Here is a 14,560-nt window from a genome sequence, read left to right on the forward strand (position 1 = left end):
CTTATTTTCTTGTTGCTGTTTGGTGTGGTACTGCTAAGCCTTTAGACACACAGCCCTCTGCTCTCTTTGATAATCTTACACAGTGTCCTTCTCGCCTCCAATTTCCCTCCAGCGCTGGGTTGCTGCCTGCTTGCCGCCTGCTTTCGGCTGGCACCTGACAGCCTGAATGACTGACTGATTGGTTCATTTATAAACATACGGAAGGAGCCGCCTTCTCCAAATAGACCGGAAATGATGTTGAGTGATGTCAGCCTCCTCAGAGCCACAATAATGCAATGACAATCATTTAAATCTAGCCACAGCAACCAGAGACACCACGCAGATGAGAGATGATGCTGATACATAATCAAAGTGACAATTCAAGACAAGACACACTGAAGTAGAATAACACAATTCAGTATTTTTTCCTGCATTAAAAACTCAATTATAAATGATGTTAGTCCAAATGAAGATCCTCAAAAGCTGCTTAAATGTTTCCTGAAGCTGTATCATAGCTGAAAAAGCAGCAGTTGACCGCAAATGACCCACAGCTCCAGAGAGCAACTGCAGTGTAAGGAGAATAGCACGCACTGATTCATACTCTGCTGCTCACGCTATGTGCTGTTGTTTTTCTGAGACAGTGGTTGAACTGTGGCCCAGGCCGGCGCAAGATAAAGCAACTCTGCTGCCGAGGAAAGGCCGGCTGCAGGGTCTGTCCTGCACAAAACGAGACAGACTGCTGCACTGATAAGAGGAAGTGGGTTGAAAATGTTGAATAACTCACTGCTAGCTCCACGTTTTAGCCCACAAACACAGCAGGAGTGATAATTTCTTCACCAAGTGTTGCATAAGAAACTATTTTACAGTATCAGGAGTCGGCAATGCAAACTTAGACATGGTTCATGGTATTTTTGTGTGTGTGTGTGTGTGTTCATACTGATAAAAAAGACATATAAGGAAAAATTTGAAATGAAAAATCTCTTATTTCAAGATGTTTAAAGACAAAAAGAGTATTTCAAGTATCATTTTTGTCTTTAATTTCTTGAGCTGAAGGTGAACGTAGCTCACATTAAGTCTACTAGGGCTAATTTTACCAAAAGTAAGGCATGAAAATTTACTTAGATTTCAGTTGTAGTAGTGTGTGAACAAATAGGCCTCGTTTACACAACATTTTATCCAAAATCACCAAAAAATACAGTGAAAAAAAATCTGTGTTTACACAAAAAACACTGAGGGATTGAAAATGCTGTAGCATGCATGCCAGGCCTGTAGTTGGCAGTATAATGTAGAGTCTTTGGATAGCTCTGACCTGAAGTAGAGGTGGGCTGATCTAATTTCTGTTTTGTGTCAGCTCAAACCAAGCAGCGACCTACGGTCTAAAAATTTGAGTCAGTGCGAAAGTGTTAAAATCTGCTGTTTCTCGAGTGGCCGCTTGAGGCTGACTCTGAAAGTACAGGAAGTACTTCTGGAGTCGGCCAGGAGTACAACAAGTCAAAAAAAGCCATCCCCACAGTAGACATAAACCGATTTACAGCTTGGTACAAAAACGTCCCCCATCTGAATCACTAATTTCACTATCAGCACACACTGTACAGGGAGGTGATCTTTTTTCTAACTCGGCAGTTTAGAGGATTTTAAGATCAGGAGTTTGCCCAATCAGAGGCACAGCTCAGCTCACGTGACTGACAGGCGCCCGGTGGCTGCTTGTGTAGAGACTTGAAGCCTGCAGCTTCCATTATGGCAGCTGATATGCTTCACAAAGCTGTTTCGGAAACAGAAGGGTGACATCAGGGGGAGACTACGTCTATTTACTACACAGTCTATAGCTAAAACAGCTTTTTCGTGTAAACAAGAGGCCAAAACACAAAAACAACTTTGAGATTAAAAACAAAACAGCAGTTTCCTGACATGGCTGTTTCAGAATAAAGTGTTTAAATGATATCACATCAGGGGTATTTCATTGTGAAGAGTTTGTTCGGAGTGTAACATGTTTTTCATGAAATTGGCTCTAGCAGTGCCAGAGGATTTGTGGTGATTATGAGGAGTTACGATGTTTATGTTACAGCTGATTTGACCATGACTGACAGCTACAGCCACGTCTTCGACTCATCTTAGACTTAAAGGGATAGTTCAGTTTTTTTTAAGTGGGGTTGTATGATCTCTATGTGACCACTAAAGACATTAGATACAGTAGAAAGTTGTCTCCTCTCCCTCAGTAAGACACAGACTGTAATCGATGGTGACGAGGAAATAGGCGCTAACAGGGAAAGACCGTACCAAATCCAAAAGGATACCTGTATGAACCGGAGCACACATAAGAGGAGCTGCTACAGATGGCTACTGAAAGGAATACAGATGAAACATCCACGGACACTGGACATCAAGATAGAGTCGGAAATACTCAGTGGTGTAAATGTCTAAGCTGTGACTCAATGCCCACGGATGCTGAGTGTTACTGCTGTCAAGAGTGGAACTTGGTTACAGACACTCTTCAGGATTTGTCTGAGGACACTGCTGGCTCTCAAGCCGTCTGTGTAACTCATCACACAGATTTCCCTGCTCTTCTGAATTCTGGAGTGTCCTGTAACAGCAACAACAAAATTAACAACAACAACAACAGTCATGGCAGCAGTAACACTCAGCATCTTGATGTCCAGTGTCCGTGGATGTTTCCTCTGTATTCCTTTCAGCCGCCATCTGTAGCAGCTCCGTGTGCTCTGGTTCATACAGGTATCCTTTTGGTTCCAAAGTAAATGGAACTTCATCGTCGCTGTCATAGTCACTCATTTTGAATTTCCTACGCTGCCTCACAATCCTTAGAGTACAAACAAAAGAATTACGATACTTGATCAAACTTACACGAGGCTACAACCGACACCCGAAGCATAGCTTGTTTACATTCCCAGCAGCTGAAAGGAGGAGGGGAGACAGAGCGCACTAGCGCTGCACAGAAGGATACATGACCAGTTAGTTAGGTCCGGATAAATGTTTATATTTCTGAAGACTTAATGCACTTAAAAAATATTTTATGTAGCGTACTCTTAAACTGTGGTATTATTTTTTGATTTTAGTTCTTGTAGGCAGAGAAAATACCCTTTGAAGTTGGTACGGCCTTTCCCTGTTAGCGCCTATTTCCTCGTCACCATCGATTACAGTCTGTGTCTTACTGAGGGAGAGGAGACACCTTTCTACTGTATCTAATGTCCTTAGTGGTCACATAGAGCTCATACAACCCCACTTCAAAAAAACTGAACTATCCCTTTAAGATAAGCAGGTTGACCTGCTGTGACCAAGATGTAGCACTAGCTGACATCAAACTTAGATGGCAAACAGCTGAATTTGCTTGATTGCCACAATTTTCTTTGACCCATTCTTGACATTGTTGACTTTGCTCTTGGTGAGTGAGAATGGCTTGGCTCTAAATATGATGATCTACTTTGCTGTCAGTCACAAATCACTTCATGATACTAATTTTTCTTTACCTGCCACAGTGGCTGCAATGATGTAGGAGGAAGTAAATCTCAATCAATGATGGCAGTATTGACAAATCTGCGTTATGACAGAACCTGAGAGTCAAACTAAAAATGTGACTCAATTTGCAGGAGGCAGAAACTGAACAAACCAGGGCAGCTTTAAACTCTCATTGACTTTATGACTGGATTTTAAGTATAAATAACACTGACGATGAAACTGCCCATGGTGAAGAAACTTTTGACCTTTACAAATTTAAACTGCCAAATTTCAGGAGGAATTTTTGGCTGAGTTAAGCTTTAGAAATGAAACTGCACATCTGCACATCATCCAGGGCCTGCATACCAGCTGTAGAGTTGATCTGGAAGCTATGAGGCAGATGGGGTTCTAGTCTGATTTCCAGCTTTTTGGCAAGCAGCAAAGACGAGACTGGCTTCAGAAATGAGTGCAGCAATTAGGCCCGCAAGAGAAGCAATCAGAGTTATTTAGCCAAGGTAAAATGAAAGCTTAACTACCTGGTGACATTAGAGAAAGGTTCACTTAATCTGATGTTTTTAAGGCCTTGTGGGACATAACAGATTTTCAATGTAATAAAATGAGGCCGATGGCTTCAGCAGACAGTGAAGTAACCGTTTCATCATGGCAATATATGGCTTTATTGATTTACTCTTTTCTTTTGCAGCATCTGTTTATCACTGAGCTGTAATCCCAGTGCTTTCCCCGTGGGGGTATATTCATGAGAAAAGCTTTTTTCTGTGCAAAACTTTTAACCATGCAAGCATGAGCTGTGATACTTGGTGCTTTTAAAATGTACATTTCCTAAAAACAAAGTTTTGTGTTTTTTTTTCATTCGAAGAGCGATTAAAGCATGTTTAGTATGTCAGAATAAATCGCTACATAATGATGAAACTGGCTGCAAACAAACAGAAAAGCATGTTTAACACTATATTTTGCTTATGGGGCACTTTATGAAAGGAAATTCACATCCTGCATAGCTGTGGGAGCCTGCAGTTCGACCCGCCCCCAATTATCAGGCTTGTGTGTTTCAGCAATGCAGCACATCTGTGAATGCAGCAGTCTTTCTTTCCCTTTAACCACCATCCTGTCAGTTCAAAGTCTATTGAAAAACATCAGCATATGAAAAATCTCAAGGACAATCAATAATCTAGTTGCCCTAACTTTCTCAGACACAACAGCAGAGAAGGCTGAATTGGCCGACCGGGTGTATGATGAACCATTTTCCAGCCCGATTGGACTTCAGCGGCCATCAGAAAAAGCTCTTACTCCACATCAGGTAATGGTTAGCTGCCCTCCCCAGCAATATTAGATGTCATTCAGTGGGCTGCTGTGGGGACAGCAATTACCCTTGTGCTAATGTCTGCCTGCTCACTCCCTCCCTCTGCCCACCGGCTCCATGATTTCTGCAACCCGCTCCGACTGGCCACTCTGTTTACAGTGGAGACCTCATCAGGCACAGATCCTCCAGATTAGATCAGAACTCTGACCTGCACGTCTGAACGGGCTCAGCCTCCAGCTAATGGCCTTTGCTGGCTGGGGATCAGGCAGACAAGGATACACATTCGTACACCCAAAGCAGCTAAAGGTACACACCTTCAGGGACATGGAGCCAGATCATCAATAACATCTGTTTAAAAATATGGTTTAACAAATAACGGCAGCCTCTTGGCAGTGAGTATTTTTATATTCAAATAATCAGCTTTTCATTTCACTTTCATCTTCTAATTGTCTATGTCAATTGTTAAATATCAACATTTCCGAAAGCAACTCCATAAAATTGCTCCTGTCTGACTGGCAGTGTGATAAAATGATACAAACGGTTCAGTCATAAAAGATTTCAATAAAAAACAGACAGTGTTACCCTTGGGGAGGGTAGCTTTTTTTGCTTTAAAAATTCATAAAAGCATCCACTTGATTTCCATAACACTGACCCCTTTTCAGCTCTGAAAGACAATATTTTCTTATTCTGTGGTGACTGATTTAGGAAGTTTCATATTAGAGGATATTCCATAGTGTTGTAATTGACAGTAATCCAACATAAGGTATTTGCCCAAAGTAAAATGACGTTTTTTTTTTTTTTTCTTTTTTTAATCTAAGTTGTTCATCTATTTTTTTATTTCATTATTCATTATTTTACCAGATAAAAGACCCACTGAGATCAAGATCTTATTTACAAGGGTGACCTGGCCAAGAGGTCAGCAACACAGATCATTAGAAAACAAACTAAGTGGTGGCAGTATACAATAAGTTAGAATACGTATATTTTGTGAGTGCAAGGTGTTTTGCAATAAAGTGCTGTGACTATACCATAAAAACAATCCAGAAGCATGGGCACTGTTCAGTAGACTCATGCTGTTTATCCATCAGCATGGAGCATAAGGCTCCAAGTATTTTTCTTTCTTTCAACGTAAAGCGTTTCTGTTCAGAAAAAAAGTTGTCCTCTTTAGCTAAAAATTACTGAAACTGATTAATTAACAATTAACGGCATCCTATGTTTGGTAAAAAATAATACAGCTTTACTTTTTCATATTTGTTAAAAACATGGAAATCAGAAAAAAAAGACTTTCAGCCAGCTTAATGCAATTTTTTATGCACTTTTAAACAGGCAAAATTTTCAAGAATACATCTGTGCTTTTTATTATTTTGATATTAGAGTCTATTGCCTGTATTAAATCCAACCCCCACCTACTAGGGCTGGACAATTAATTGGATTTTAATTGTGATTTCAATTTTGCCATCTGACAATCATAAAAGCAATATAATCGAAGAAAAACAATTAATATGCCACACAGTGTAGATGTATGCAAGTTCTTGTGCTTCATAGCTCTTCTGTGTTCCATGTGCAGCCACAGCGAGTGTGTGTGACTTATGTGTATCAATAATACTGTATGTGACACTTGCTGGTTCTTCAAAATTGTGTTTAAATCACAATTTTAAAGAACAGTACTTTTAAATTAGTACTGAAGTTTTTGAATAAATGAATAACTGTGTATATTAATTGTGATTTCAATATCACTTAATATAATCGGGATTCTTATTTTTACCATAATCGCCCAGCCCTACCACCTACTCTTATGATGTTGCAGAAACGAACACCTGCGTGGAGGCAAAGAGAGTGAAGATACAGGTAAAGTTAATTGGCTTGGTTACAGATCATTTGTAATTTATGGTGATATCTAAAGTATTTCATCTGACTCACCAGCCCCTTGGTTGAATCCCAACTCAGTTTTTGAAATTGTTATCTTTTTTCTGTATGGTATGTTCACCACACTGTATTGCACAGCATGTGCCCTGCAGGTGTAGATGTTAACAGTCTATGCAGTCAGCCTGCACTTGTGTGTTCAAGTGAGGGCTGCATCATAGGAATACCACAAAGATGTTTATAAGTAGTTTATTCTGGATGACTTGTTTCAGATCATGTAACTGATATCTCATGCCTTGCGATGGAAAATTGGCGCCTTTGTCGAACTTGTTAAATCGTGTGGTAAAGTTGTGTGCGTGAAAGGCTTGGTGTTTAAGTGATAACCGAATGGGTTTAGCTTCTATAGCTACAATCCCTTTGTTGGATAATAATGTAATGTGTTCACCTGATTGACCCTTGCTACCGTAACATATACTGCACATAATATACTCTGAATGAATTTATAACATTAAATATATTTACAAGAGAAGTTAAAATGTTAGAGGATGTTCAGAACAAGTTGATTTCACACCCCTGTGTTTACCCAAGAGGCTTTGTTGTTATTACTTTGCGAAGTATCTACCAAACGCTGACCTCTCTAAATGGTAAATGCTTAGTCAAAGTTTTTATTCAGTAAATGAAACGGTTACCTATAAATGGTAATGCCTGGAAATCAACACCATCTGCTTAAGCCTCAGCTAATTATAGGAGGCTGAAATGTGTGCTCTTCTCTCAAGTCATGCAAACATATTCTCAAAGTATTGTTTGAATAGAGTTTACAGCGAGGCTAACACATCATCACAGTGCAACTAATTGATGTTCACAGTGTTCCATACAAGCAAACGTATCGCACTGAGTGGGTGCGCTGTGCATCACATACAGAGGACGCAGGGGAAATCAGCCTCTATAGCTTGTACTGATGAGACACAAGCTTATGGGCTAAACACTTCCTTGCAAGCGAGCACTCACGCAGAGACTGCAGGAGCTTAGGCATCCTGAGCACAAAGATGCAGCAGATGGGAGGACGACATAGTGGATAACTGCACTGTTTCTTCAGAGGCAATAGAATCAATTTTTATTCACACCATCAACGCATTTAGTTCATATATACACGCATGCATGTGTGTGACTAAAGGCTACATACTGCCTTCCTGCGTCCCCCTTTTCTGTGATTCACACATGTAGCTGTCATTCAGGCTCTTTGAGTCTCGGCTTGAAACACAAGGGTCCCTGCCAGAGTCAAGACTGGGACCCCAATTTCACCTGCAGTGGGTCGATGACTGAAAGCTGCCACCTTTGTTCAGAACTAGCAATGAATCTGTCTGCTTTCGACACACCAAAGGAGGCTCTGTGCTGACTGTCTTGGGCCCACAGGAAATGATAAAAGAAAGGAAGGCAGAAAAAGAGCGTGCCTCAGATTGCTTTGTATAAGATGAATCCTAGTCAGCAAGGAGAGGGATTACCACACAGCAGGAGGCCAGGCCTCATTCATCTCCCTCAGGTCTGTCAAAAGCTACAAATATTGAGATGCGGTAACAGAATTAGTTCATTATAGGATGAAGTGGTAGCAGGTATTTAAGAAATTTAAATTCGCTCTCTGAATTTAATCACAAGAATGTATTTCAACAACTTTGTTAAGCTACATAGGTTTACTTTTCATATATGAGGGTATTAGCAAAGGCATCAGAAAGCTTGGGTAAAAACGTGGAGCCAGGCGTGAATTATTCAGCCTTCTGTGCATAAATCTCAAAATCTTCAAGTTACAGTATGGATTATACCGTGCATACACCCAGAGTTTAAAAATTCATCAGCATGATGTCAGGCATGTATGTAAATGCAGCTACAGTGCGTAAGAAATATGTGGGACTTAAAGGTGATAGAGAGAGGGGGTATTCTAAGAATGTTGTCATGGAAAAGCCGAAACAAATGCTGAGCCAGAGTGGGTTGGTTCTATTGTGGGTACCAAAGAAAAGTACAGAAGTTTAGGTTTCATTTTTTTCCTAAACCGTAAATTCAAGTAGTTTAAAGCTCAAGACTATCACTACCCTTTTTCTTATGTGATTCGTCAAAATATATGTCAAAATAATTAACAGGATATTTCACGAACTTGAAATGTAAAGACAACAAAAAAATTGTATTGCACAGCTTAAAGGATAAGTTCGGTTTATACAGCTTTTGCATTGTTTATAGAATGAGGTAGAACAAAATACTCACCCAGGGAGATATTTAGATCCAAAATTGTGTAGCGGACGTCCGTATAATGGGATCCATCGGGGCATAGACAGCGCCACTCCTAAAAGTACATTAATCGTCCAAAAACTCGTGTTTTTCACTAATATTCCATCATGGTCCGCTCCAGGTTAGTCCTCTGCTGCAGTCTGTGTCACTCCAGACAGCGCTGTGTGGCTGTAATGACCTCTGAACTGACGAAGACTTTGTTTACGATTGCCCCTCCGCATGTCATCATGTAGCCTGCCGTCTTCCCCTGAAACAATGAGCTGCACTGCGCATGCGTGGAGGGGCAATCTAAACAAAGTCTCCGTCAGTTCAGAGGTCAGTACATCCACACAGCGCTGTCTGGAGTGACACTACTGCAGCAGAGGACTAACCCGGAGCTGACCATGATGGAATATTAGTGAAAAACACAAGTTTTTGGACGATTAATGCAGTTTTAGGAGCGGCGCTGTCTATGCCCCGATGGGATCCCATTATACGGACGTCCGCTGCACGATTTTGGATATAAATATCTTCCAAAGCACTGCTTGGATCAGGAAAACCTTCTGGGTGAGTATTTTGTTCTACTTCATTCTATAAACAATGTAAAAGCTGTATAAACCGAACTTATCCTTTAAGTAGTTTGTTTTAAGTTGTTTGCAGTTTTTTTTATAAAAAAAAAAAGACATTGTTGGTGATTGGAAATCTTACAGGGCTAGGAAGGATCTTGGCTGAATCATCAGATGGATGATGTAAAATCAACATGTTCATATAATAACATGCTGACTAACTTGTTACTGGTTAATTGCAGAAACAAAAAGAAGTGTTAAGATTAATTAAAGCATATCACACTCTGGAATCACACACCTCTGATCATACACAACTTTCCACAGCAGCAGCGTAAACATGATCAAAAGTACCTGCCATAAATTTAATTGGCTTTGTATTAACTCCCATGTGAGGGAAGATTATCATCTCTGATCTATTAATACCTGTGCTCCCATTCTTCGTCTCACTGTCACACCTGCACACACACTCTGTTCAGAATCACTCACTCATTAATTGAGGTAGGAACTTTTCTATTTAATACAACACCTCTCTTCTTGCTGATATGAAAGCTTGTAAATCATTTAGAATCTTCATTGAGTGTTTCGCTCCATCTTTAGAATTTATCATCAACATGCAGCTCAAAACATATTCAAAGAAATGCCACTTTATGAAATATTTTTCAAACTGAAAGGCAGACAGGGGGTAGCACAAGGTGCAAGTGCCATTCTGTCAGCTTGTGGGGAGCCAATATGAGTGTGAATGGAAGAAGGTAAAAGGATCAGTCGTTTGTGAATAAACACTTAATAGTGTGCAGAACTGAGTTCTATTTTAGTGTTTAAGTAATTCATATGTAATAAAATTATATAGTTTTATATAATATTATTGATTGCAATGAATCAACCACAAAGCCTGTTTTATTTAAAACTAGAAAAGCACTCAGAGAGCGCAGACCTCCGCCAAGCATATTGTGTTCCCATGCAGCACTTCAGAATAGAATAGAAATAGAAAAATACTTTATTTATCCCCGAGGGGAAATTCAGGAGTCACAGCAGCAATCAAGAAAACAAAAGTAAGAAAGTGTATAAAAAGTGCAAAAAGGTCCACAAGAAAACAGATGACGACACCCCGTCCACCACTCTCCAGCCAAGCCAGTCTCCACCTCCACAGGGTCCAGGACTGAGCCTCCCCAGCAGTCTGTTCAGTCTCTGTCTCCTGGATCCCGTCTGCCCACAGCAGGCAAAGCTCCTCCAATGTGGCGCCGGCGTCCAATGTCAGCTCCGTCCGTGAACAGCACGATACCGCTGGGCTAGCACGGCTAGCTTGTCCATTCCACCAGCGATAGATCCCACGTTCCCAACAACGATGGATGGAAGGACAGGTCCACGCCGTCACCTCCCAGCTCACACCAGAGAACCAGCACGTCGTCCTCACCTCCTCCTCCTCACCTCGAGAGAAATCATTAAGCCCTACACTAGTTAGCATTGACATGCTACAGGCTGCTAACAGCTAATTTCACATGTAAACAATGCAGCCATGGTTACATGTAGGATCTCCAGACAAACACAAGAGAAAAGTAGTAAAAATATTACTGAAGCCACAAAAAGTTTGGTGTCTATGACCAACAATGAACCATACAAAGTAATGATCCACTCCAAATACAAAGACGACAAAAAAGAGATGAAAAAAATTACAAGAAACGGACAAAAATGAGAGAGCTACTGCAACAGGCAACTACTTGGGCAGCACCTAGCAACGGAAAAAAAAAAAAAAAAAAAGTTAGACTTAAGTTAGGACTTTAGTCCTACTTTAATGTTATACTCCCTGGCAGCAGATTGTCTGATGCAATTTGATGTTAGTTGCAGGTTTGCATGATAATTTGTCACCTGACAGTGTTAAAAATTATGATGACCCAGTACATATTTCATATTCCGGATCTTCATATCCAGAATATTCACAGGATCTGGATCGTACTTTTACATCTAACAGAAATTATCGTGACCTTGTGTTGTACTGATTTGTAAAGCAATCTGACCATTTCTCTGGGAAGTTATACACACATATTGTAAAAACGGCCCTGTCTCTCAATGATAAAGAATCCTTAAAATAAAGATCCTGGATCCAGACGGTGATCCGGATCACATGCGAAATTTTAAAATTTCTTTATCCCGCTTTGAAAATTTCCAGAAAATTCCATCAAGATCTGTTTGTTACTCTTTGAGTTACGTTGTTCACAGACAGACAGACAAACTCTCCCAAAAACACAACCTCCTTGGCAGAGGTAATAAACTTGAACTTCTCTGCACTACAGAGAAGTTGGTCATATTTTATATCAATTAGTGGGAAGTTGTTCATGAGGATAAATTTTGTATCAAATATGTATAAATAAATCTGTCTAGCTTGATTTTGTTCATACCTGCTCAGACTATTTTTTTTAATTATTATTTTTATTATTAGTAGTAGTATTTATTTGTTCACAGTAAAAAAGATCTGGAATATGCTGAAGTGGGCAGGCAAAGCAGGAGTTTGTTATATAGTTTTAAGAAATGAAAAACAAAAGTGTGTTAGAGCTTTTATTAAAAACAATCAATCACAGTGCGCCAGTATCTTAGAGCAGGCTTTGCGATTAGGTTGATCGCTCCATGAGGTTCAAGTCTGGGTTTCAGTCCAGTCTGCAGCCTTTCTCACGCATCTCATCTTATTCCTTACTATTACTTTGTTCCCTGCTATATCCACTGCCCTCCTCCGAGTATAAACCCAGCTAGCTACTGGCTAGTTTCTGCTAAAGTTGCACTAAGGATTAATGACAAGCAAAATGTTTTTTTTGTTTCTTTTTTTTTTTTCATTGAAGCACAAAGGAATTGTTTCTCTTTTTTGCTTACTATCAAGAATAGAAAGAAAGAAAGAAAGAAAGAAAGAAAGAAAGAAAGAAAGAAAGAAAGAAAGAGAAAAAATGGAATGTTATGAAGTCTGCAATGTGGATATTCTTCAGCTCTGCGGACTATGATGGTGTTGTTCATCAACATGACTTTTTATGAGGAAGAAAATTTCTCTTTGGTGAATATTTTCCCATTCAGAAAAAATGTTTCCGAAACTCAAAGATCCTCCTCTGTTGTTGTTGTCTTTTTCTCTACACACCTCAGAGTACTTCATTAAGATGTGTTGTGTAAGTGATTTAAGATGTGAGGAAAGACTATGCTGTGTGCAGTTTTCAATCACACATTTGTGGTAATTAGACAAATGTTTTCACACACAAACCTAGTTAAAAAAGATGAGCGTGCCCTTCATGTACCTGTCTATACTCTCAAGTCTGCCAGTGATTTCATCCCCACTTATCAGTCATCGCCCACTTCTGAATAACTGAACTGTCTGAGAGAGTGTTTTCTCCACTTTTCCGTACAGCTGTGCGTCGGTTAAATGATAGCTTTGTTCGCTTCATTTCCCCTGTTGCGTATATCTTTGAGCTGGAAACCACAGGTGCCCTTTCAAGTAATCCATTTCCTCATCCCATATTTGCATACATGCATAATTCATGGCAAAATGGCATCCCAAAGAGAGGGTCCAATGAGAGCGCACTATTTTTAGTATGCACCTGGCACAAGGGCCGCCCATCCTGATACCTCAGGTTCAATTACAAAGGGTTGGTGCTGTAGCAGCGTTGAAGGGTGAAGGTGTGTGGGCTGAAGAAGGATGTATAAAAAAATCTACCAGACTGTTCCCATGAGTTGAAAGAGTTTCTCCTGAATGCAATCAGGCAAATGAAAATATTAACAGGCTTCTGAACAAAACATCAATCAGTAAAGGCAGCAGTGTGAGAAAAAAGGATGCCTTGGTGCCAGCATATCAGGAGAAGAGACGCAGAAAGCACATTGTTACTCTCCTGCACAACAAAGAAAAGTAAACAAAAGAAAAAACAGATGAAAAGATTTTCTTCTATATTTCATTTTGACAAGTCTTATCTCTTAGATGTTTGTCAGTCTGTGTGTGTCTGTCTGTGCGTGTTCTCCCCGACACACTCCCCCACTGCTCAAATCAATTACGTTCAGTTCAGTAGACTCTGCAGGCATGGCTAGATTAAATTGTCAAACTGAACAATAACAGTAAACATATAAAAATCTTAAGGCCAATTTTCCCAGCTTGCTGTGCATAGTTTGTGTTATATTTAAATATTGTTGAGTCTATTCAAAGAGAAGTCAGCCTTACAAAGCAGAGATCATCTCTCTAGTTTTCTTTCTCTGTCTCCATCCATTTTTGTTTCCGTCTGTGTTATTGCCCTGACATGTAAATACACTCGCCTTCATTCAGTGGGTGGAATTCAAATGAATGCAAAGATTATTCAAACCTTATAGCAGTCACATTGGACATTTCTCTGGGATGCAGCGAGGGCCTAATTTACCTCCTACTTGTAGTTTTGGGGACATGACTTGTGTGTGAATAAAATGGGACAGCTTCCTTTTTGAATGACATTATCAGGAGCTGAGTCCATTCTGTCTACCTGCTCTGCCAGACAGATTTCTCATTTCCAAGCCGGGCTGATGAAACTTCTTGATAAAGTTTAAAGTTACTTGTAATCAAATCGTGATTGAACACATTTTACATTATTTCATTTCGTCATGCTGGATTTCCAAGCACTCCCAAATTACTTGGTACACAAGTGTATATGCCGGCGCCTGTGCACCTGACGACGGCAAGTCTGCTGCAGCACGAGGACGGACTCAGATTGCTATCTGTATGATGGATTGCCAAGAGCAGCTACTTTAAAATACTATTAGGACATAGTCCCCAGCTTGCTAAAGGGTGTTCACTAATATATTACTCCTCTTGGGACTGAGTTTCTGTGTGCTCCACTTATAAAAGTTTGCAACAAATACTCCAACAAAACACAGTACGGTTTTTTGAGAGTGTGTGTGAAAAGAGACAAGAGGACAGCCTACATTTATACAGAAAAGAGCACATCTTGTCACACTTCCGGTCCTGCATCTTTAACTGCCTTGATGTGGCAGAAGAGTTTGGTTATGCAATTAAAGCATGTAAATTGATAGCACAGCAAAACAACAGTCCCAGTTTAATTCCTGCTTAATGACATTGCTGCTAAGCCAGCCTCTTCCTCTAGAGGTGTACTACAGGAAAAACCTCATTAACTTTTTTTTT

Source organism: Halichoeres trimaculatus, unplaced genomic scaffold (genome assembly GCF_033239565.1).
Source record: "Halichoeres trimaculatus isolate MK-OKI-2021-1 unplaced genomic scaffold, fHalTri1.1 fHalTri1_scaffold_7, whole genome shotgun sequence".
Lineage (NCBI taxonomy): Eukaryota > Metazoa > Chordata > Actinopteri > Labriformes > Labridae > Halichoeres > Halichoeres trimaculatus.